At 36.7% G+C, this 21,930-nt stretch overlaps 2 long non-coding RNA genes across 20 annotated transcripts; one reads left to right on the top strand and one right to left on the bottom strand.

The window, feature by feature from the left end:
- Positions 1-8,200: 8,200 nt before the first annotated feature.
- Positions 8,201-21,435, bottom strand: LOC147505345 (uncharacterized). 15 transcript variants are annotated; one of them, XR_015193285.1, is made up of 7 exons: positions 21,151-21,435; positions 20,808-20,917; positions 20,459-20,710; positions 9,969-10,034; positions 9,847-9,892; positions 9,193-9,260; positions 8,201-9,093 (listed from the first exon to the last, which is right to left on the bottom strand). It is a non-coding gene; the product is annotated as an uncharacterized LOC147505345 (long non-coding RNA). The 15 variants fall into 15 exon arrangements; XR_015193278.1 differs by having other exon boundaries at positions 8,201-9,260; positions 21,151-21,433; XR_015193289.1 differs by lacking the exon at positions 9,193-9,260 and having other exon boundaries at positions 8,201-8,569; positions 21,151-21,433.
- Positions 12,191-15,571, top strand: LOC147505346 (uncharacterized). 5 transcript variants are annotated; one of them, XR_015193276.1, is made up of 4 exons: positions 12,191-12,209; positions 12,387-12,430; positions 12,944-13,092; positions 14,804-15,571. It is a non-coding gene; the product is annotated as an uncharacterized LOC147505346 (long non-coding RNA). The 5 variants fall into 5 exon arrangements; XR_015193274.1 differs by having other exon boundaries at positions 12,193-12,209; positions 12,387-12,469; XR_015193275.1 differs by lacking the exon at positions 12,191-12,209 and having other exon boundaries at positions 12,323-12,430.
- Positions 21,436-21,930: the final 495 nt, after the last annotated feature.

Here is a 21,930-nt window from a genome sequence, read left to right as displayed (position 1 = left end):
ATCAGATGCATTTGATGAAGATTAATTTGGGAGACGAAGTTGAGGCTTTGTTTCTATTAGGCTTTCTACCCGAAAGTTGGGAGACGTTAACAGTCTCTCTACACGGAGTAGCCAAGGATGGAATCGTTACCATGGAGATGGCTACCGCGTCTTTGTTAAATGAGGAGACTAGAAGGAGTTCAAAAGGCATCTCCTCTCACTCAAAGATCCTTGTCACATAGAAACAGGGGAGAGGTAGAAATAGAAAACCATCTCGTTCTAGAGGTGATGACAAAAGTAAATCTAGGGGTGAAGCTAGAACTCCTAAAGCAGAGAGGCAATATTACTATTGTGCCACCAAAGGTCACTTCAGATATGAGTGCAGAATACTGAAGAGGGATGAGAAGAATAACTGTGTACATGAAGACATAGTGCAGAAGAATGGAAACACAGGCAGAGATACTACTACCCTAGTCGACGATCTAGTGAGAATTGTGTCAAATTGTGGTGTGTGCTGTCTTAGTACTTCAGGCCAGGATACAGAGTGGGTGATAGATACAGGAGCATTCTATCACGTCACACCGCACAGGAGATTCTTCACTACCTACAGCTTTGGTGAATATGGTGAAGTGAAGATGGGTAACAGTGGAGTCTCAAAGATTATAGGCATTGGTGATGTTCATGTAGAAACCAATGTCGGCTACACCTTGACACTCAAGAATGTGAGACATGTCCCTGACATTCGGCTAAGTCTAATTTTGGCTGGGAAGTTAGATGACGATGGCTTTGTAAACTCTTTTGGTAACGGGGTATAGAAACTTAGCAGAGATTCCATTATAGCAACCAGAGGGAAAAAACTTGCTCTATTTACAAAACCCAGGCTAGTTTGTGTAAAGCAGAAGTGAATGCGGCAGAAGAAAAAGCTTCCTCCGAACTGTGGCACAAGAGACTGTGTCATATGGGCATAAAAGGGATGGAAGTTCTTGCTAAGCAAAAGGCCTTGCCATACATCAAAGGTACACATTTATATATGTACTCACTATTTGGTAAGAAAGCAACACAAGGTGTTTTTCCAAAGATTCCCGTCTCACAAAAAGGACAATGTCCTTGAACTAGTGCACACAGATTTATGTAGTCCTATAAAAGTGAAAGTCCCACGGGGGAGCTTTATACTTTATGACCTTCATTGATGATGCGTCAAGAAAGGTATGGGAATATAGTCTGAAGACCAAAGATGATATACTTGGCGTGTTTGAGAAATTCCATAACACGGTGGAAAGAGAGACTGGGAAGTTGTTGAAATGTATTCGCTCAGATAATGGGGGTGAGTGTACATTGAGCAATTTGAAGAGTATTTCCAGAGACATGGGATTCGTCATGAGTAGACCGTTCTCAAGACACCACAACAGAATGGAATAGCAGAGAGAATGAATCGTACCATTGTAGAGAGGATGAGATGCATGTTATCTCACTCTAAGCTACCTAAAACCTACTGGGTATAAGCAATGCGTATAGCCGTGCATGTGATCAACTTATTGCCGTCAAAGTCTATTATCCAGAGAGAGTATGGTCAGGCAGAGATGTTGATTATGGATACTTGAAGGTATTTGTGTGTAGGGCATTTGTGTATATTCTGAAAGATGAGAGATCTAAGCTTGATGGCAATGCCAAGCAGTGCATTTTTCTGGGTTATGGAGATGAAAAGTTTGGTTACAAACTCTATGATCCGATTAACAAGAAGGTAATCTAAAGTCAAGATATTGTGTTTTTGGAAGACCAAACCATAGCAAACTTTGAAGAAGGTGAGAAGCTACAGGCTTTCACCAATGATCTTGTTGATTTAGAACCAGAAGTTTCTACTGTGGAACGTGCAGAAGGCATTGAGAATGCAGAGAACCATGAGTTTGAAGCTCATGATGAGAATCCTATTGCTCATGATGGAATAGAACCTATTAGTATAGAAGATGCAGATGAAGTGCATGAACCACCACCAAAGCAAGCAGAACTGCATTCTCCTGCGGCACCAACAGATGGGGTAAGGAGGTCAGACAGAGAGAGACTAGCCACATACATACGTTTTACTATCGGATGGTGGAGAACCTATGTACTATCAAGAGTCACTTGAAGGTACAGACAAAGAAAAGTGGTTAAAGGTCATGCATGACGAGATGGATTCTTTGCATAAGAATCACACTTATGAGTTAGTTGAGAAGCCGACAGGAATAAAAGTTCTCAAGAATAAGTGGATTTACAAAGTCAAGCATGGGGAGAATAATCCACACCCAAGGCACAAAGCTCGCCTTGTTGTGAAAGGATTTGGTCAAAGAAAAGGTATTGACTTTGATGAGATTTTCTCTCCTGTAGTGAAGATGACTTCTATCCGGGTGGTATTGGGTATGACCACAACTATGAACTAGAGGTTGAGCAGCTAGATGTTAAGACAACCTTTCTTCATGGAGACCTTGAAGAAAATGTCTTCATGGACCAGCCAGAGGGATTTGAGGTAAAAGGCAAGGAGCACCTAGTATGCAAGCTGATAAAGAGCTTGTATGGGTTGAAGCAAGCACCGAGACAGTGGTACATAAAGTTTGATTCCTTTTTGGCGAAGCAAGGATACAAGAAGTCTGCTTCCGATCATTGTGTGTTTGTTCAGAGATTTCGAGATGGGGATTTCATAGTGCTCTTGCTGTATGTTGATGATATGTTGATAGTTGGCCCGAACATCAACAAGATATCCAAACTGAAGAAAGACTTGAGTAAGTCCTTTAAGATGAAGGATTTGGGTCAAGAAAAGCAGGTACTTAGGATGTGGATCACTCGTGATAGAAAGAGTGGGAAGTTATGGCTTTCTTAAGAAAGCTACATTGAGAAGGTGTTGAAGAGATTCAACATGGATCAAGCGAAGCCAGTCAGTTGTCGCGCCGCTTGGTGGCCAGTTCCGCATGACCAAAGAGATGTGTCCAAAGGGTGAACATGAGCAGAGTCAGATGGAAAAGATTCCTTATGCATCCGCGCGGCGCCTTTGATGTAATGCCTTGATGGTGTGTACAAGACCGGATATTGAGAAGGTGTTAAGTGGATATTGAGATATCTCAGGGGCACTTCCAAATCGTGTTTGTGTTTTGGTGGAAGTAAGCCCTTACTTGAAGGCTACACTGATGCAAACATGGCAGGTGATGTTGACTCGATGAAGTCCACCTCCAGTTATCTAGTTACTTTTGCAGGGGGAGCAATTTCTTGGCTATCTAAGTTGCAATAGTGTGTTGCCTCCACTACTTCTGAAGCGGTATATTGCGCCCAATCTTGTTGCAAAGAGATGCTATGGATGAAGAGGTTATTCGACGAACTAGGGCTAAAGCAAAAACAGTTTGTAGTTCTATGTGAAAGTCAGAGCGCCATCCATTTAAGCAAGCAAGAATCAAAGTTTTTATTATAGATCCAAGCACATACACGTGCGTTACCATTGGATTAGATAAGTACTCGAAAACAAGCATTTGTGTATCAAGAAGATCCATACCAACAAGAACGGGTATGATGACCAAAGTCTTACCGAAAGGTAAGTTTGATGTTTGTTGTGCTACCGCCGGAATGGTAGCAGACTCCTCCTATTGATTTGAAAATTGCATGGAGGTATCCCCCCTCACTATTCGGGAGGGGGAGATTGTTGGAGTTATCCCTCACATGAGGAGAGGAGAGAAATTAGTTCAGCTTATGTGGAAAAGACAAAGTGCGCCCTGCGCCCTCCACAACCTATTATGAAGCGCACCCCGTGCTTAAGCGCCTGGACATCGACTCAGGCAAGAGCGCGCCCCGCACCCTCCATAGCCAAATATGAAGCGCGTCCTGCGCTCAAGCGCCTAGATATCGCCCAATGCAAGAACGCACCCCGCGCCCGTTTAGCACAATTCCAAGCGCGCCCCGCGCCCATGCCTAATTTTGGCAGGATTCTATTTTTGCAGAACCGCAAGTTTTGCATTATAGGTTGGGGTTTTTGGCAAAACCTAACACACGTGAGACAACACAGAAGTAAGAGAAAACCCAATCTTAAAAACTATCAAGATTGAGAGATAACATTTACAGAGAAACAACCCTGTAAAGAGAGAGGAGTGATCTAGTAAGGTGAGAGACTGCAAGGAGTGATTGTAATCTTCTTTCTCACTTTATAAAAGGATTAACTCTTGTAAAAGTAAGCACCATTGGCCGAACCACAGTATATCTTTGTGTTGTGGTATACTTTTACTGCTTTACATTATTATATGTTGTTAATAGTTGTTTAGCGAGTTGGGCATGTAAGTTTGGTTGTAGGGAATATTTAGATTGTTGTTGGAGTGGTTTTTATTCAAATACAAATTATCTGTGTAGTGGGGAATCGATTGGTATTGGTATAAACTCCAACAACATGTTGAGGTCTTTTTAGTTCAGAACCTCGCACTATGGATGAGACCCAACAATGAATAGGGTCCACTGGTCATGTCCCAAAGTTCTTAGCTCATTATCAAGCTAAAAAACTTACAGTTAACAGCCACAGCAGGGTTAATCCTAATCTCTACACTATTATACTCCATTTTTGGTGCAAGTGGAACTCGACATCCACAAGCTCAAGCTCTTGAAGGGAAGAGGAGAGCATTTGAGATGGTTACTCATGTAAATAAATAAATAAACGTACAATTCATACAATTCAAATCAGTTTTTGGTTGTCTTGTGTTACTTAATTATTTTCTAATGATTTTTATTAGTATATTTTTGCTAAAAAGTATTTTCATAAATATGGTTACTTAACAGCGCAATAACTAGATAGATCGATGAATATGTACATCCTGATTTCCTACTTGTTTCATTCACTACTTTCATCCCTTTGGACTTCTCTTCACTTTGTATGAAGAAGACAATTTAGTCATTCCCTATATCTTTACAACGTAATATATATCTGTTTGGCTAATTTTCTGCAATTCAGACCCTAACTGGGTAATAAAAAATAAGTCCTGATGAGGAGAGATCATTCTCTCCTTGGTTTGGAGAGATCAAACCAAATAGCCGTTGGATAGGAGAAAACAGATCTGAGTTGGAAGTTTTTTTATAGCCCATAACGGACAAAACCAAAACAAATTCAATAAAATACACGTAAAAATCAAATTGACCTTAATATCCTCATCTTCTTTCTCTTCCTTTTTTTCAACTTTTTGTTTTGCAATGGCTAAAACAAGTCTTTTTCATCTAGCAAAATCTAACAAACCATGTCCTATAATTTAATGATGGAGATTATGCAAAATAAATCAAAATAAAAAACTTTTTTGTTTTTTTTTTCTATGAAAATATTGTTTGATTTTAATTATTTTATCACTCGCTATTCTATATAACTAATTATTTTGATGTGATTATACAAATTTTTCTCGTATTATAGCATTGGTTTTGATGGTTGATGGAATAAGAAGTCATGGAGGGAAGAGTAAAGGACCAAAAAGAAAAAGATGACCCAAAATTTTACTCTTTTTGGTCTTTTGTTTTTAAGCTCTGCTGACCCACCATCCTTGAGATATGGACATTCTATCCTATGGCCAGTATTAAAGTGCACTCCATAGTGGGGAGATCAATCTCTCTTTATCATTTGCCATAAAAAATTGGTTTATGAGAGAGAGAAACTGGTTTATCGACATGGAGCAGACACAAAAACAGTACTATTGAGTATTTGAAAATGCATGAACTCAGAAAGTCACAAGATCCAATACTTATCAAACACGCAGTGGCGCAGTGCAACGACTAACTGATTGGACTAACGATCATCTTCACAATTAATGCAGTCTTTGTCTGAATTCCCTTTAGATTTTAAAAGAATAAAATCCGCATCTCGAGGTCGAAGTTCAGCCACATGTTTATATGAGAATGAACTGTGGACCAATTTTTTCCATGGAAGTACCGTAAAATCCAACATTGCATCATCGATAGAAGCTGACGTGGTTGGCTATTCAATTAGTGAAACAAATGGTCCCTACAATGAAGTTGAAAATTTTCACCCTGACATAGACAGGTGTCAGAATTCCAATATCATCTCTATGATTAGCTCCGATGAAGTTTTGATAGTATACCTCACAAGTTAACTCAATCACAGGTAGGAATTAGCATACGGTATTGGGCTATGCAATTATGCAACCTAAAAAAAAAGGGTTAATTATAGTACACTTATGTTGTCCAGTTTAACTCATTTGTTAGTGAAAAAAAAGGCGGTGTCCACACTCTCATTGGGGGGGAGAATTAGACTACTTTTTTATAGATTTGATTTTCTAACTATTATAAACATTGTTACAAATTTAATCAAAATTTTTTAAACTTGCCAAATATAATATCACAAATGGTGAAAATGAACAATCTACAATTAGCCAAATTTTGTAAATTGTTAACTACATTTGGCAAGTTTGAAATTTTTTGATTATTTGTGACAATGTTTAGAATAGTTATGAAATCATATATACAAAAAATTAGCCTAATCCAAAACTTATAAGTGCTCTAACGATTTTGAGTTTGTTTACGTGTTAAGATAAAATATGTCCCTAGAACCCCTCGCTTGTGTAGATGATATATGCTTTTGTTGCCTCGCGAATTCGAAATAGGGGTGTTCATGAGTCGGTTTCGGTTCGATTTTTATCAGTTTCGGTTCTATTTTTAACGGTTCCTATCGGGTTCAGGTATTTCAGTTTTTTTTCTTATATTTAGAAAACCCGAATCCATACCCATTAATTAAGTCGGTTCCAGTTTGGGTTTCAGTTCTTTCTCGGGTTATACATTATTATTGCTAAAATTAATTTTTTACTTATATAATCGATATTAAAGTTGGTTTTAGTGCGATAATAATATTTGCCAGTTTTGCCACCGATATTTTTGTCCTCTCAAATGAAGTAATGATCCTAAATTCAATAGTTTTTCAAAGTTTTCATTCGATCATGTTCCGTACTTGTATGGTCTTAAATTCAATACTTGTATGTTCATTCAATAATGTTCTAAATACTTTAAGTATATATAATAAATTGTACATACACGTTTATTTTACGAACTCGTGTACATTATATTATACTACTATATGTACATACGTCATATATATAATAAATACATGTATATATCGTTAATTAGTTAGCATTGCACGTATTTATTATCCTATATATACACATGTAATATATATCAAGCACGTACACACGTATTACTTAATATATATATAGTGTATTAGCTAATTCATAGTATACGTGTGGATGTTGAATTGACATTATTATTAACATTTATAATACACATGTTTAATATAATATTATAAAACGTGTATTTAATTAATAACACACATAAACTATTATATATGCTATATATAGTCAATAGACTTTTACACCTAACAAACAAAAACTATATATTATAATGTTTTGATTTGCTTTTATTTAGTGTAATATAATACTAAATTTTATAAATCAAAATCATAATAATCGGTTCCGATTTCGGTCTGGGTACCCATCAGTTTTTTACTATTCGGTTCTAACGGTTTCGGTTCTTTATCGGTTCGGTTCGTAAAGACCCACTTTTAATAGGTCTTAACATTTTAAGATCCAGAACTGCTATAAACGGTTCCAGTTCCGGTTCGGTTTCGGATAATTGGGTACCATGCACACCCCTAATTCGAATACATGAGCTCAAAACCACATTTTCATAAGCCATGATGCATTTTCATAAGTTGTGATGTCATGCCTATGGATGAGCTGAGATTTGATGCTGCCAATGCACTACATTTATGTCTACCTGATTTTGATTTTAATTTTCTCATTGCAAATGCTACTGTCTACCGAAACCATAACAAGTTTTAGCAAAAGCATAATGTACGGTAAGATTTCACTACAAGAAAAAAGGTTTTATATCTCTGTTAAAAACAGTGACAAAAAGTCTTGTCACTGTTTTTTTTTCCCAAAACCGTGACCAAATGAGACTCATTTTTTTTTCCAAAACCGTGACAAATATTTCCTCCAGATAGGCCTATATCCACTACATAAAACAGTAACATATACTTAAAAACCGTCACAAAAAATCAAATCTTTCGTGACTATTTTGACTAAACAGTAATGTAATCATCTTGTAACAGTCACAAAAAAGACAGCTAGTCATGGCGGTTTGGTAAAAACTGTGATAAATATATATTTTTTTCTAAAAAAAAAATCAATAGTGAATATATTCCAAACAAATATCCTAAGAGAACACATTCCATTCCAAACAAATTTATACCAATAAGTAATTCCATACACATCGAAATCCACTAGAGAAAACACATAGAAGGTTTAAGCTAATAAATATATAGGTCGGTAAAATATCAATTCTCTACAGAGCTACATGCACATAGACACACTTGTGAATAGTCTTGAACGTAGCCTCAAAGACATTCTCTCATAAATTGAACTCAATTCAAACTTAATCTACACTAGAAGATGTGTGCGACTTCTTTTGCTTTATGGTGCCTAGTTCTGTCAAACGCGGCACTAGTTGATCTGAAGTCAAACCACTTTTTTACAAGTAAGAAAGGTTTTCACACATTGGTCATCTTTGCTTCAAGTACTCTCCCCATCAAAACAATCTGAAAGAGAGATAAAACAAGAATGTTAATGTTTAAAATCAAAATAATATATAATGATATAAAACAAAGCTTTGGCACTACTTTACCAAATGAATACATACAAATCTGGAAGGTTTGCATGACACAATTTACCCTGGTTTGCATCGATCACAGAATGGAACTACAATTCTATACAGATAATCAAATACTCGAGTTATATTAAATGTAATGCGAGGTGACCAATTGAGTACTTAGTTAAAACTTAAAAGCCCTGGTATTTTGATACAAGCCAAACTTATGACTATAAACGAATATACTAATGAAGGAAATTTAGACACTAATATATCCTCTGGAGATCTTTCTTATCAAATTTGAAGACATTAGCAAAATCTGAACATAGTATAGATTCTCAAGGTTCTTTCTCTCGCATATGTTATAAGCTAGCAATGATGATGACAAAAAAATAAACGAAACCCCAAGCAGAGACGATGTAAATGTTGATTTGAGATGCCCAAGTCTGGTCGCTTCGTAAATATCGTTCTTCACTGGAATGGGATACAATATAAGTTAAATTGATGAAAGAAGAAAGTAACTAATAGTCCGCCATAACTTATTGAGTCCAAGACTTATATATGATATGATACCTGGTTCAATATTTAGATGGAATATTATATTTCAATTTTATTAGCCACTCAACCCATCTCATTCACACCTGAAAAATAATTTGCAGAACTTCATCAAATTGAAGGAGCAAAGTATTAAATCAAGAACAACATCCATTGAATGACCTCACTCTTCAAGCATAAGTTAGTGACAATATCAATTATATATCTTGGAGCCTATTAATACAAGGGTAGCTCATACTGAAATTGCACAAGCTATAGAAAGTTGGCACCCTGTTTCACTGCCAAATTTTAGTGAGAAACTGTTAAAAGTGGTACTGGCCGGGCATCCCAAAAAATTGAAAAAATGATAGATAATATTAGCGCTCTTAGTAAAACTTGATCCATAACTCCATGTCATTAGTAAAAGAAAACATTACGATAAAAAGGTAAACCTTTCATAGAAATATAACTGTTTTCAACTCACAATCTAAAAAGACCTACAAGTGTAGAACCAAAATAACAAACAATAAAAATATTTAAAAATGTTAGATTTTCCATTCACGAATATAAACTTAATCTTGAATGAACATGAATTTATCAAATAGTTAAATTATTCACAAGCTAACATGCATGGAGAATCACAAACGAATAGACACCAAAAGACGAAAAAGAATAGCAAAAATTTGTACAAACCTCCGACGATGCGAGACGGTAGCTTTAACACTCGAAGCAATTTATTCTACGTACCAAGGAAATCATAAATGAAAAACAACGAATAATTTACATGGACTAAGAAAAGATTAAAGAAAATATACCTTCAACAAGTCAACACAAGCACATGCCCTAACTTCTTATTCCTACCAAATACCTTGTTACCTAACCTAAAAGATAGAATCAATTCAAAGGCATCTATAATGGCCCAACACTGTACTACAGAGATGGACGAACTAACTTGTATTTTGCAAAATCAAAAGCCAATATAATCATAATTACAAGGACTTATTCTTCCGATTTTCATGGGTTAGTGGACTGTCTTTGTCATGGAACAAATCACGCAAGAAACAACAAAAAGCCCAACCAAGAAAGGGGCTTTGTTATAAGAGTAACTTCTAGCCCATAACTTTTTGCCATTCCTATAGCATCCTTCAACAACGATTACTACAAACATAGAAAAAACACAAAGCCATGTACAACAGTACAAGTAAATGCATCACTAAACATTCAGTTCATTGTAGCATACTTTTAAAGAAAGTTCATGTATTTTCATGCATAATAATTTTGCACTTGAAAGAGGAAAACAAAAACCAAGACTACTGTTTCGGCAGTAAACTGCTTCAACACAACGAGAGCAATAGTAAAGAACGCACTAAGAAACAGAGAAATTTGATGTTGGGGGAGATGAAACTGAACCAAATAATGGTTGCCTATGTACCCAAGATCTATTATCTAGGGATCAAGTTTCAACGTAGTTCCTTATGAAAAATAATGTGGTATTTATATAGGTAGAGTAGAGAGTCCTTGTAGCTCAAGTAATCTTGTAGCTTGAGTAATTGTAATGGAGTATAACCGCTAACCGATAATTATCTTTTTGATAAGAAATGAATCCGGACATAAATCAATGTACATTAGTGGCAAGTCATGTGGCTAAGGTTCACCTTAGACACATGAGTTAATGGGCCTTAGATATTGATCCATGATATTGCGAATGGGCTTTTAGCCCCATTGATTAAAACGAATAAAATAGAGACCCCTAATAATGGACGCTTACCCATTATGTGGTCGAACATCGCCCTTTTTTGTCAATGCGAACAAAGTTCACATGGCAAAGAAGAGAAAGAAAAACAAGGAAAAAATGGAATAAGAAAAAAGTGAGCGTAGTGTATAACGAAGTATCATGCGAAAGGAAATGATAGAAAAATGGAATGTCGAAAAAAATGCCTAAAATATTGTGCATTAAATAATTTTAAACTAATTTATATGAGGCTACAATGTAATTAGTTGATTGAGGGGGAAGCAAGAAGTAAAATAGGTGACAAAAAATCGATAAAGAAAACCAATTTTTAACTCGGATTGGCAGATCTAGTATTAATAGAAGTATGGAAAAAGCTAGATTCCTTTCAAGAAAGTGGTTAGGCTGTAGTGGCACACCCACTAGTTGGTGAGAGGGGTGAACAATGTTCGAGTCTCCACATGGACAAATTAATTTTTGAATTTCAAAGATTCCCAAACCTGGGCTATTAAGCCGGACCAGTATATTGAAAATATCCGGGTTGGATAAGGTAGGAAGAATTTAAAATATCCGGGTTGGAGAAGTGATAACCACATTCATGCAACGAATTTAAATCTGGAATAGGAAGTGATAAGCACGAATTTAAATCCGGATTAAGAAGTGATAAGCTCCGTAACTTGAAACGACGGAATAGGAAGTGATCACTACACCATAATAGGATATTTGCAACACGCACCTTTTTTGTTTTGCAACGGTTATTTACCGTTAGCAAGTTGCCAACGTTAAATAAGCGTTGGCAATGTTGTAAAGTGTTGGTTTATTTAGATGAATTTCATAAATTAATTGCCAACACTTAAAAATCGTTCGGTAAGTGTTACAAATTAAAATTTCGCGAATTTCGGTCTAAGTATAAAACATAACTTTGTTTCTCTTCTCTCACTCTCTCTCACCATCCAATTTCAAGCCCTAAAATAGATCTCGCACTCATCAAATGTTTACTTCTCTCTCTTCAAATCCTTGAATCCGTAATAACTAATTTTCGGTGGTTCTTCTTTGGAAACCAAAGGAACAAAGTAACCGTGTCATTTTTATCCTTTGCCTTCAAATTTGTTTATAACTAGAAAATCGATTTTTTAGGGTTTTATTTTCTACTTATTTTTCCGGATCTAGTTTCTTTCTTTGCAAAAAGAATGCAGATATGAAAAGCAGAAAATGAATGAGAGAAATAATTAGTATTCATATTAGTCGGGGGGATTCAAGTTGGTAACTCATGTTGGGAACTCTATTGTCTCCCACATGGAATCCAAACCGATGGTATCATGCCTAGGTATAATCTTTCATTTTTACCGTTTTTTAAACTTATTTGCTCGGTTTTATTTCATTTCTGGTGTGGATATGGATTTGTTAGAGTAGATCTGATTTTTTTTTTTGTTTGTTTGTTTGTGTGGGTTTGGGAATGATGTGGTGATTGATTATTGAGAGTTAAATGTGTTTGTCGGCGCAGGTTTGTATCACCGGATATATAGTGTTGGTGCAAATATCATCGCGGTAATTTCGAAAAACAATATATTCTGCTTTTCGAAAAAGGTTCGATGTTGTTTATAAGTAATGCAAATGATGTGTAGTTTATAGTTCATGTGCTATGTGTTTTGCTTGTGTGTTGTAGTGAGAGTGAGAGTTGTATTTGTCTTGCATATGACATTTTAGTAGTTGTCTTTGTGATAGAGCTTACGTCAACTTGTTTACATTGAGACTCTTTGTTGAACTTATGTTGACAATAATTTAGCGTGGATTGGCTTTGACATACACATGAGTAGTGTCATGGGGCTGTTGCGCATACCTTGCTCTATAAAATACAACACTAAAAATGACTTTCTGCTGTTGCCTGGGTGCTTGTGTAATTCTTTTTTTTGTAAAGCGATTTTTAGCTCTTCTGTATATGAAAATATGTCCCAAGGACTTCTAATTAGTTAATATCATTTTGTCGGTTTATGTGTTCATTAAATGGTTCTGTTTCATGTGGGAAAACTAGTTCATCTGTTAGCTTTGACTTGTTTTCAGTGAACAGATCGCACAAGTCAGTGAACAAAGTAACTAAATGGTTAGTGGTGCAATCTTGCTTCTCGGCCCAGGTGAGGAGGCACTTGCTTGTTTCCCAGCACTAACCAATAGTTTCAGGGCACCCGCAGTGGTGCTGTTTTGGAAAGGAGGTATGAACCATCAAACTGTCTCAAATGTTGACTGCATCTCTGTGGAACCTAAACTCATATTGGTAGGTTAGGAGTTGTGTAGTAGTTATTTGATATTTATAAGATAAATGGAATCTTATATTAGTATTTCCTACATATATATTAATTAAATAGGAATATTCCTCTGTTGCATTTCCTACATATATTAGTATATTACACTTGTGTCATCTTGTTTTTGTTTGTACAAATTTCTTTGAGAGTTTAGAGTAAAATATGAAGGATCAAAGCAATCCCATCTCCATTGTAGCTATTGTTCTTATAGTTCTTACCATGAATTCAAGGCTAACTACATCTCAAAAAAGGAATTAATGTTGTATTTTAAAATGCTTTTGGCGCGTCTTGAATAATGTTGATCTCCATAAACTCCTTTTCACTTTAACTAAATGTGGGGAAGCAACTGCTTTACCACCTTGAAGTTCTTATGGGTGTTTGTGATGCGGTTGTAATCTTGTCCTTTTATGATTTCTTCAGAAATTTTTTGGATATAAAGGGCTCTTATTGTTTTTTGGATCAATAATTCTATTCTTACCTACTTATTATACATAATAATTGGTGATTGTTGATTTGTATCGAGATACACGCGTGTATTCTAGTGCAAATAATGTTATGTAAGTCGGGTGTAAAAGTGTTGTTTTGGGATTGCTTACCAGATGGGAAGTACTTTTTGCAAACATACACGTTTTGTACTACTTTCTTGGAATTGCATCATGGTTATCAAAGATAAAGTTAAAACATGCACTTGTTGCACTTAAAATAATGTTTCTTGTCTCTATGTCGTTTAATTTGTTTTTAAGTTAGATGGACGCAAGAAAGTCTTCTAAATGGTGGTTTAGAAACAGGAAATTTATTAGAACTAATGGGTTTTTATACCGTTTCAAGACTCATGACTACAAAACATATAGCTTCTGTTAAACATTATATGGCCTGAGGGTCTGAGACAAGCTCCACGATAGTGGCATGAGAATTTTGATGAAACAGGACTTGACTTGCAATATCATACACAGGGTGTGTGGTGTTAATCTATGATTCAAAATATGAAAAGCCAGTGATTTAATATTTATGGTAAGTTAAAAGCCAAAGAGTATTACTTGGGTGTACGTTAAAGCCAAGGAATATTTATGGTAAGTTAAAGCCAAGGAATATTTATGGTAAGTTAAAGCCAAGGAGTATTACTTTGATATGCAAATTTGCTTGAAACTGATGCAAGTGTGTAATGAAACTGCGGGGCGATGATAGTAACCATGACATCATTGACATGGTATTTCAATAGCTCATTATAGTAGCTGAGATGGTAATAAAAAAAAGCTGGCAACTTCTCCTGTTGTTTTTTTATTTTTTTAACCATGTTGCAAGGCTTTTTGGTTTTCATTCTTTATACTCGGCTAGGTGCCTAGGCAACATACTGGAACTAGTTGAGCGGGCATAAGCAGTTAAAAACAATATACTGTATTGTGAATTTGTTTAGGGTAAACAATGACTGTAATAATGGTGAAATGCTTAAGCCGTTGAAAATTGTGCGGGAGAAAATTGTTCTCTTAAGCCATTAGCTGTTAGCTTACAAGTTCAAGCACAGTGCGTCCTTTATCTTTTTTTACCGTTTGTTCACCTGCATGTTAGTATAGTTGGATTATACACAGTTGGATATATGAAACGTTGTTTACTTTGCTGCCAGGGAAAGAGTTTCAGATGTGCCTCAAAGGCAATCTTCTAAGGTTCCATTTCAGGTGAGGACATCAGGTTCCGATTCTGATCTACTCCATCAACGACCAATAGTTGATCGCAGCAGCCCTAAGCTAGGTGATCGTCGCTCACCACGAGGTTCCCCAACTGATCGATTCATTACATCAGAAGAAACTCGGGACACGAGTTGCAGATTTGGAATCCCAACTGGGCCAGGCACAAGAACAGCTTAAGAAACTGAAAGACCAGTTAGCTTCTACTGAAGCTGCCAAAAGGGAAGCTCAAGAAGAACTTGAGAAAAACAAAAAGGAGCCAGTTATTCCTGAAAGCGAAGATGGGCAGGATTCTACTGCTCCGCCACCACCTCCGCCTCCACAAGTCCAAGAGAATAGTCATGGGAATGACAGCAGTGTAACTGATACCTCTGATGAAAACTCAGGCGAAACTGATGTTTTTGAAGTTCCAATGGCAACTGTACGTGCTAGATAAGACCATGATGCAAGAGGGCAACACAAATGAGCAAGAGGATAATGAAACGAAATCAGTATAGAAATCTTCTTAACAGTTACTTCCGGAGGAAGAGAAGCCATCAGTGGAAGATATGGTTTTACTTAAGGATGAGATAAATTTGCTGAAACATATGTTCTTTGCTATCACTTGTGTTAAAAGATTGAAACGTTGTTACTGTTGTTGTGTGGTCTCTGATAGTTCTGTAGGCAAAGAGGAGAAACAAAATATGAGAAATTATATTTTTTTATCAGCAGCAACCCATCAGCAATAGTTTATAACTGTTACAAACGACTTTTAAATTAATTTTTTTTAAATTAACTAACAACTTTGCAACGCTTAAGAACTGTTGGTAATTTTTTAACAAATTACTAACGCTTAAAAACCGTTGCAAAGGTTTTAAATTTGTGTACACAGTTATAAAAAGTGTTACAAATCATTATTGCAACGGTTAATAACCGTTGGAAATTTGTTTTTGCAACGCTTTATTAACCGTTGCAAAATTTCCAACACTTTACCCACGCCATATTTGCAACACTTAAAAGCGCTATGAAAATTATTAGCAACGGTTTTTGCCGCTGCAAATAGCCTGTTATGGTGTAGTGGATAAGCACGAATTTAAACCGATTAAGAAGTGATAAGCTTAACTTGGAACAAAGGATCGAACACAACAAAACATAACTCGCGAAGGAAAAAAAATAATGAAGTCGATGAAAATTTTTCGCTTCGTAAAAATTCTCGTAGAAAAGATCGGCAATTAGAAAAAAATAATGACCACAAATTTTTTGCTCTCGAGAAATTTTACGAGAAAGATCGGCACAATGCCTTAGAAAAATAATGAAGTTTAAAAATTTTCGCCGGAAATTTTTTCGTAGAAAGATCGGCACAATGCTTTAGAAAAATAAACGACGCGTTAACGAAAAAAATTTTCATCGAATTTTTTTTCATAGAAAGATCGGCACAATGCCTTAGAAAAAATAATGAAGCTGACGAAAATTTCCGCTCGGAAAATTTTTCGTAGAAAGATCGGCACAATGCTTTAGAAAAAATAACGACGCTGACGAAATTTTTTTCGTAGAAAGATCGGCACAATGCCTTAGAAAAAATAACGACGTTGACGAAAATTTTCGCTCGGAAATTTTTTCTTATAAAGATCGGCACAATGCTTTAGAAAAAATAACGACGCTGACGAAATTTTTTTCGTAGAAAGATCGGCACAATGCCTTAGAAAAAATAACGACGTTGACGAAAATTTTCGCTCGGAAAATTTTTCGTATAAAGATCGGCACAATGCTTTAGAAAAAATAACGACGCTGACGAAATTTTTTTCAGAAAAGATCGGCACAATGCCTTTAAAAAAAATAACGACGTTGACGAAAATTTTCGCTCGGAAATTTTTTCGTATAAAGATCGGCACAATGACTTAGAAAAAATAATGAAGATGACGAAAATTTTCGTAGAAAGATCGGCATAATGCCTTAGAAAAAATAATGATGCTGACGAAAATTTTCGCTCGGAAAATTTTTCGGAGAAAGATCGGCACAATGCCATAGAAAAATAATGAAGTTTTTCGCCGAAAATTTTTCATAGAAAGATCGGCACAATGCTTTAGAAAAAATAATGACGTTGACGAAAAAATTTCGTCGAAATTTTTTTCGTAGAAAGATCGGCACAATGTCTTAGAAAAAATAATGAATCGCGGAAGATAGTTAACCGAAAAGTGCTAAGCGGCTTTAATCAGATTTCAAAAAAAAACTAAGATTTACTCGAGCGGCATCGTAAGATAATTGATGCAGAGACAATGGATTAGGTAATTGTGTGAATGTAATACCATAGAGCTAAAACTTCTTTTGATGAAAAATAAATAAAATAAAATATGTGTTTGCTATTGAATGTTGTTTTGTGACGATAACATACCGTGAAAACCGACAATGTTGTTGATTTATGTAGTTGAAATGAAATAGAACGAGACGCCCCCATGTAGAGAAAAAACGCCCCAATCGTGCTTAACTTTGCAAAATTAGGCTAAGCGAGCATAAAAACGCTCAAACTTAACTTAGTGAAGGCTAAATGTGGTAACCTTGTCGATTTTGTCTGAACGATAGTAATGGACTAAGCGAGCGTAAAAACGTTCAAACTTAGACTGACAAAGTTAAATGTCATAACTTCGTCAGATTTTGTCATAGCGATATAAACGAACTAAGCGAGCGTAAAAACGTTCAAACTTAGACTAGCGAAGTTAAACGTAGTAACTTCGTCAGATTTTTTCATAATGGTAGTAATGAATTAAGCGAGTGTAAAAACGTTCAAACTTAGACTGACGAAAAAATGACTGCAAAAGTGATGTGTCAAGCCCTTCGCTTCTAACGGCCGCGAAGAGATAAGCCAATGAATCTGCATGACGTAAGTCATTTCGGGGTCTTTGAGTGATAGAGATGCTATCAAATTGTCGAGCAAGATTATGTATCAAACTAAGATAAGCCGCCATATGCTCATCTCTTTGCTTCAAAAGACCGACCAAACCGATTTGCAAACAAGGCGAAATCCGTGTATAACCGAGCTTTCGCCCCGTCAAAGTTGTTCTCAAGGCACAAATGACATCCTCATACTGGCCGTTATTTGAAGCGGCGAAGCCAAGTCGCATGATTTCCCAATCTTTTCTCCGCCCGGGTTTAATAAAACACATCCAATTCCGACCCGGTTACTATGGGAGCCATCCGAAAGTAAACAATACATAGGTCAATAGGTTTAGGAATTGCATTTTCAAGTTGGTCTTCGTCGCCCCCAGTTATTGGCGCCAGAATGTCTTCCATAGATTCTTCCTGGCGCAAAAAATCGTCAATAGGAGAATCATCAATCGGAAAATCAGCTACCAAAGAGGCGAGCATGTCCTTTTTCAAGAGATGACGACTTTCAAAGACAATGCTATATGCATTAAGATAACTTTCCCATTTGGCTAATCTGCTTGATTCTTGTGCATTACGAAAAGATCTTGCGTAAGGGATACTCGAGATAAACTCGACCAACCTCCCCGAAGTATGGTTTTAACCGACGAAGCCGGCATGAACCAATGCAAGTGCAATTTTTCCATCTTTGAATAACGAGACTCGGCTCCGGTTAACGCCTTCTTCGATAAAAAGACGGCCTACCATCATCGACGAAAAGAACGGCACTAACGACTTGAGTTGAAGGCTGCTAGATATATGCCAATAGGTTGACTTCGTAGAAGAACTTGTCAATATAGAGGATCGACCAAGTATTTCTTCGCTTGTTGCAATGCCATCTCACAATCAACGCTCCAAGTTGCCCCTTTAAAGTCCGGAAGAAGGGATGACAACGATCGAAATATTTAGAAATAAATCTATGAAGAGCGGCAAGCCGACCAAGAAGTCGTTGAATTTCCTTCTTATTTTTTTTGGGTGATGGCATATCAATAATCTACCAGATCCGATCGATTAGCCTCAATACCTCTACGAATCATGAGGTATCCCGAAATTTTCCTAGAAGAGAGGCCCAAAAAGAACATTTGGCGGGATTGAGTCTCATGTTATACTTGTTAAGCCTATCAAAACAAGTTAAAGATCGGAAAGATGATCACCAGTATCCTTCGATTTAACGACTATATCATCGATATAAGCCTCCATTATTTTTCCCAAAGCGGTCGAAAAAAATATTGAAAGAGTGAAATTCATTTCACCTTAATCACCCGTAAGATTTAAAACGCATTTACTCCCCGCCGAGCCTATGTAGAAGATGACACCGCCATTACCTCTTACAAGAGTTAGAGATTTTAAAGCGTATTACACTTTCGAGTCCGACCGAGATTGTCTTTTTTTTGTGTAAACCGACCTATCTAGGTCGGTAGTTTGTCCGATTGTGGGTCTTCCCTCTAGTTGCTTATCGGACACCTTCCATTCCTACCGGTCGGACACGTGCAGGATGGTAGTTTTTCTCAAATCTGCGAGGTCGGCCTTCCCCGCCGTCGGTCCGGTCTAGGATGAAGGTTTTTCTTATACTTTCTTCCGCGGACGCTTTTTCCATGTCCGATCGGACTGCCTAAGATGGCGATTTTCGCAAATCTGCGAGGTCGGCCTTTCCCGTCGCCGCCGGGTCCACCGGGATGAAGTTTTTCCTTATACTTTCTTTCTCAGCGATGCCTTCTTTCGTTTATACGTTTATTGGTAGCGTTTGGTAGGTAAAAAGTCGCGGTCTTCTTCTGATTGTATGTTCGCGAATTGATCCTACCACTAGGAGCAACTTGATTGTTCAATGGTTCTTGCATTGGCCGATTTAAATTTCGGTGGTCATGAGTATTATTAGCGGGAGGAATATGTCGACTATTTGGTCCGGCTTCTTGGCTTACCATCTTGATTGTTTCACGCGATGATGAATTCTAAAATCTCCACAGACGGCGCCAATTATGTTTCGGCAAAGAACCGCTTCAACACAACGAGAGCAATAGTAAAGAACGCGACTAAGAAAACAGAGGAATTTGATGTTGGGAGATGAAAACCGAACTAAATAATGGTCGCCACGCACTCCAAGATCTATTCTCTCTAGGGATCAAGTTTCAACGTAGTTCCTTATGAAAAATAATGTGGTATTTATATAGGTAGAGTAGAGTCCTTGTAGCTCGAGTAATCTTGTAGCTCGAGTAATTGTAATGGAGTATAACCGTTAACCGATAATTATCTTTTTGATAAAAATGAATCCTGACATAAATCAATGTACATTAGTGGCAAGCCATATGGCTAAGGTTCACCTTTAGACACACGAGTTAATGGGCCCAGATATTGATCCATGATATCGCGAATTGGGCTTTAGCCCTGTTGATTAAACGAATAAAATAAAGACCCCTAATAGTGGACGTTTGCCACGTATGTGTGGGTCGAAACAACTACGTTTCATAATCACAAGTACCCAACCAAATACATAAGAAACTCAAAATAAATAAATTAAGTAATCAAAGCAAATAATGACTAATAAGGCATTAAGACTTTGCAAAGAAGATGTTTTTGTGGCTTCCTAGTGGGCCTTGTAATATACTAGCACTACAGCCATATTCAACAAAGTACACAGATATGATAGATATGATCGATGAATATTCAAAGAACATCAAACCAAGAGGAGCACCACTAACCTTGCAAACTTGGACATAGGTAGCCCAAGTTAATTTCTTCAAATTCAACTATCTAAGTGGTATCTTAGAATTTGTTCGTCTATCGGGTTGCAACATTGTATGCAGTCTTGAGGATCACTGAGCAAATAAACCTAAAAATGTCACCCACTTTGTCCCATCCATTGCGTTGTTCTCCCCTTAACAAGTAGATTTTCTGGATCGTCGAGAACTCAATGAAAGACAGCTTGAGAATTGAGAGTGACTGTCTAACGGCTATATCAATTGCACAAAAATTGAAGACAGAGATATTCACTATTGGTTATATATTATTGAAGATGCAACACAATTAATAAGGTTTATAACTCGTTACCTTTGTGGAAAAATGTGCTCATGCTCGACTGTGTACAGATTGTTGTCCTTATAATCACCCATATCAATCCCATGGCGCCTCTCGCAATCTATCAGCAATGTTTTGCTCAACTGAGCCAAAAAAAGAGTTAAACGACCAACACCACCACATCTTTTGTTCACAAAATCTACGCTTTGAGTCAGGTTATATATATTCAAGCAAGCATAGGTAAAACCTTAACAAAGTAAGCAATCACAGTAATCACATCCCTAATCATTCATCATTTTCAGAAATAGGATAAAACTTTAAAAGACTGAATTACATTATAAAACTAAAGCAACAAGTGACATTACTGAAAACCCACCGTCTACATCTTATAAATGTTAACCGAGAAAGTGCTCCCATTTCAAGGATTAGGAATCTTGAACCGTTAGTGGAGGTTCCAGATCGCAAGAGAGAGAGAAAGGAGAGCGTGAATTTGATGCTTCCCACACTCGATTACAACTTGAGAAACCTTACCCTCATCAATGTGTCAAGATGTTTGGTACTTTGGCGGCATTAGTTAAGAACTGGTGTTGACTGCGAAAGACGAGAGTAGTGGTTGTTCTTTTTAGATTCGTGTGTTGTGTCTCCTAATTTCAGTTTTTTATAACTAACGCAATGACCAAACTGACCTTGTGATATTTAAACAGTGACAAAAATGTAATTCAGTTTGAGACTGGTTCTCTAGAACCATCAGTTTTAAGATGGGCGAGATATTGTTTTCAACGTGAAGACTATTGTTATCACTCTTCTGGAAACGACCGTCACAAAAACACTTTGAAAACGGTCACAAAAACATTTTTATGTCATTTGTGACCGTTTCGAAAACAACATTCACAAAAAATATTTTAGAACAGTCACAAAAACCCTTTTTTCCACTAGTGTTTCCAGTGGTCTTGAGATGGAATTTGAATTATCTACTCACCAAAAAACAGTAAATAATGGCCGAGTGTTTATAGTCAAAACACGCAAATAAATGAGTTTCCCCCTATCCAAAGGGAAAGCCTTGGACAACACATTTTACCAGCAAAATATATACTACCGTTTTCTGTTATTTGTATGTAAGAAGCAACAATTTGGCACCTTTGGAGACCATGCATGC

This window comes from Coptis chinensis, chromosome 4, assembly GCF_015680905.1.
Source record: "Coptis chinensis isolate HL-2020 chromosome 4, ASM1568090v1, whole genome shotgun sequence".
Classification (NCBI taxonomy): domain Eukaryota; kingdom Viridiplantae; phylum Streptophyta; class Magnoliopsida; order Ranunculales; family Ranunculaceae; genus Coptis; species Coptis chinensis.
Note: the sequence above shows the minus strand (reverse complement) of the source record. Positions and strands in the feature narration are given on the sequence as shown.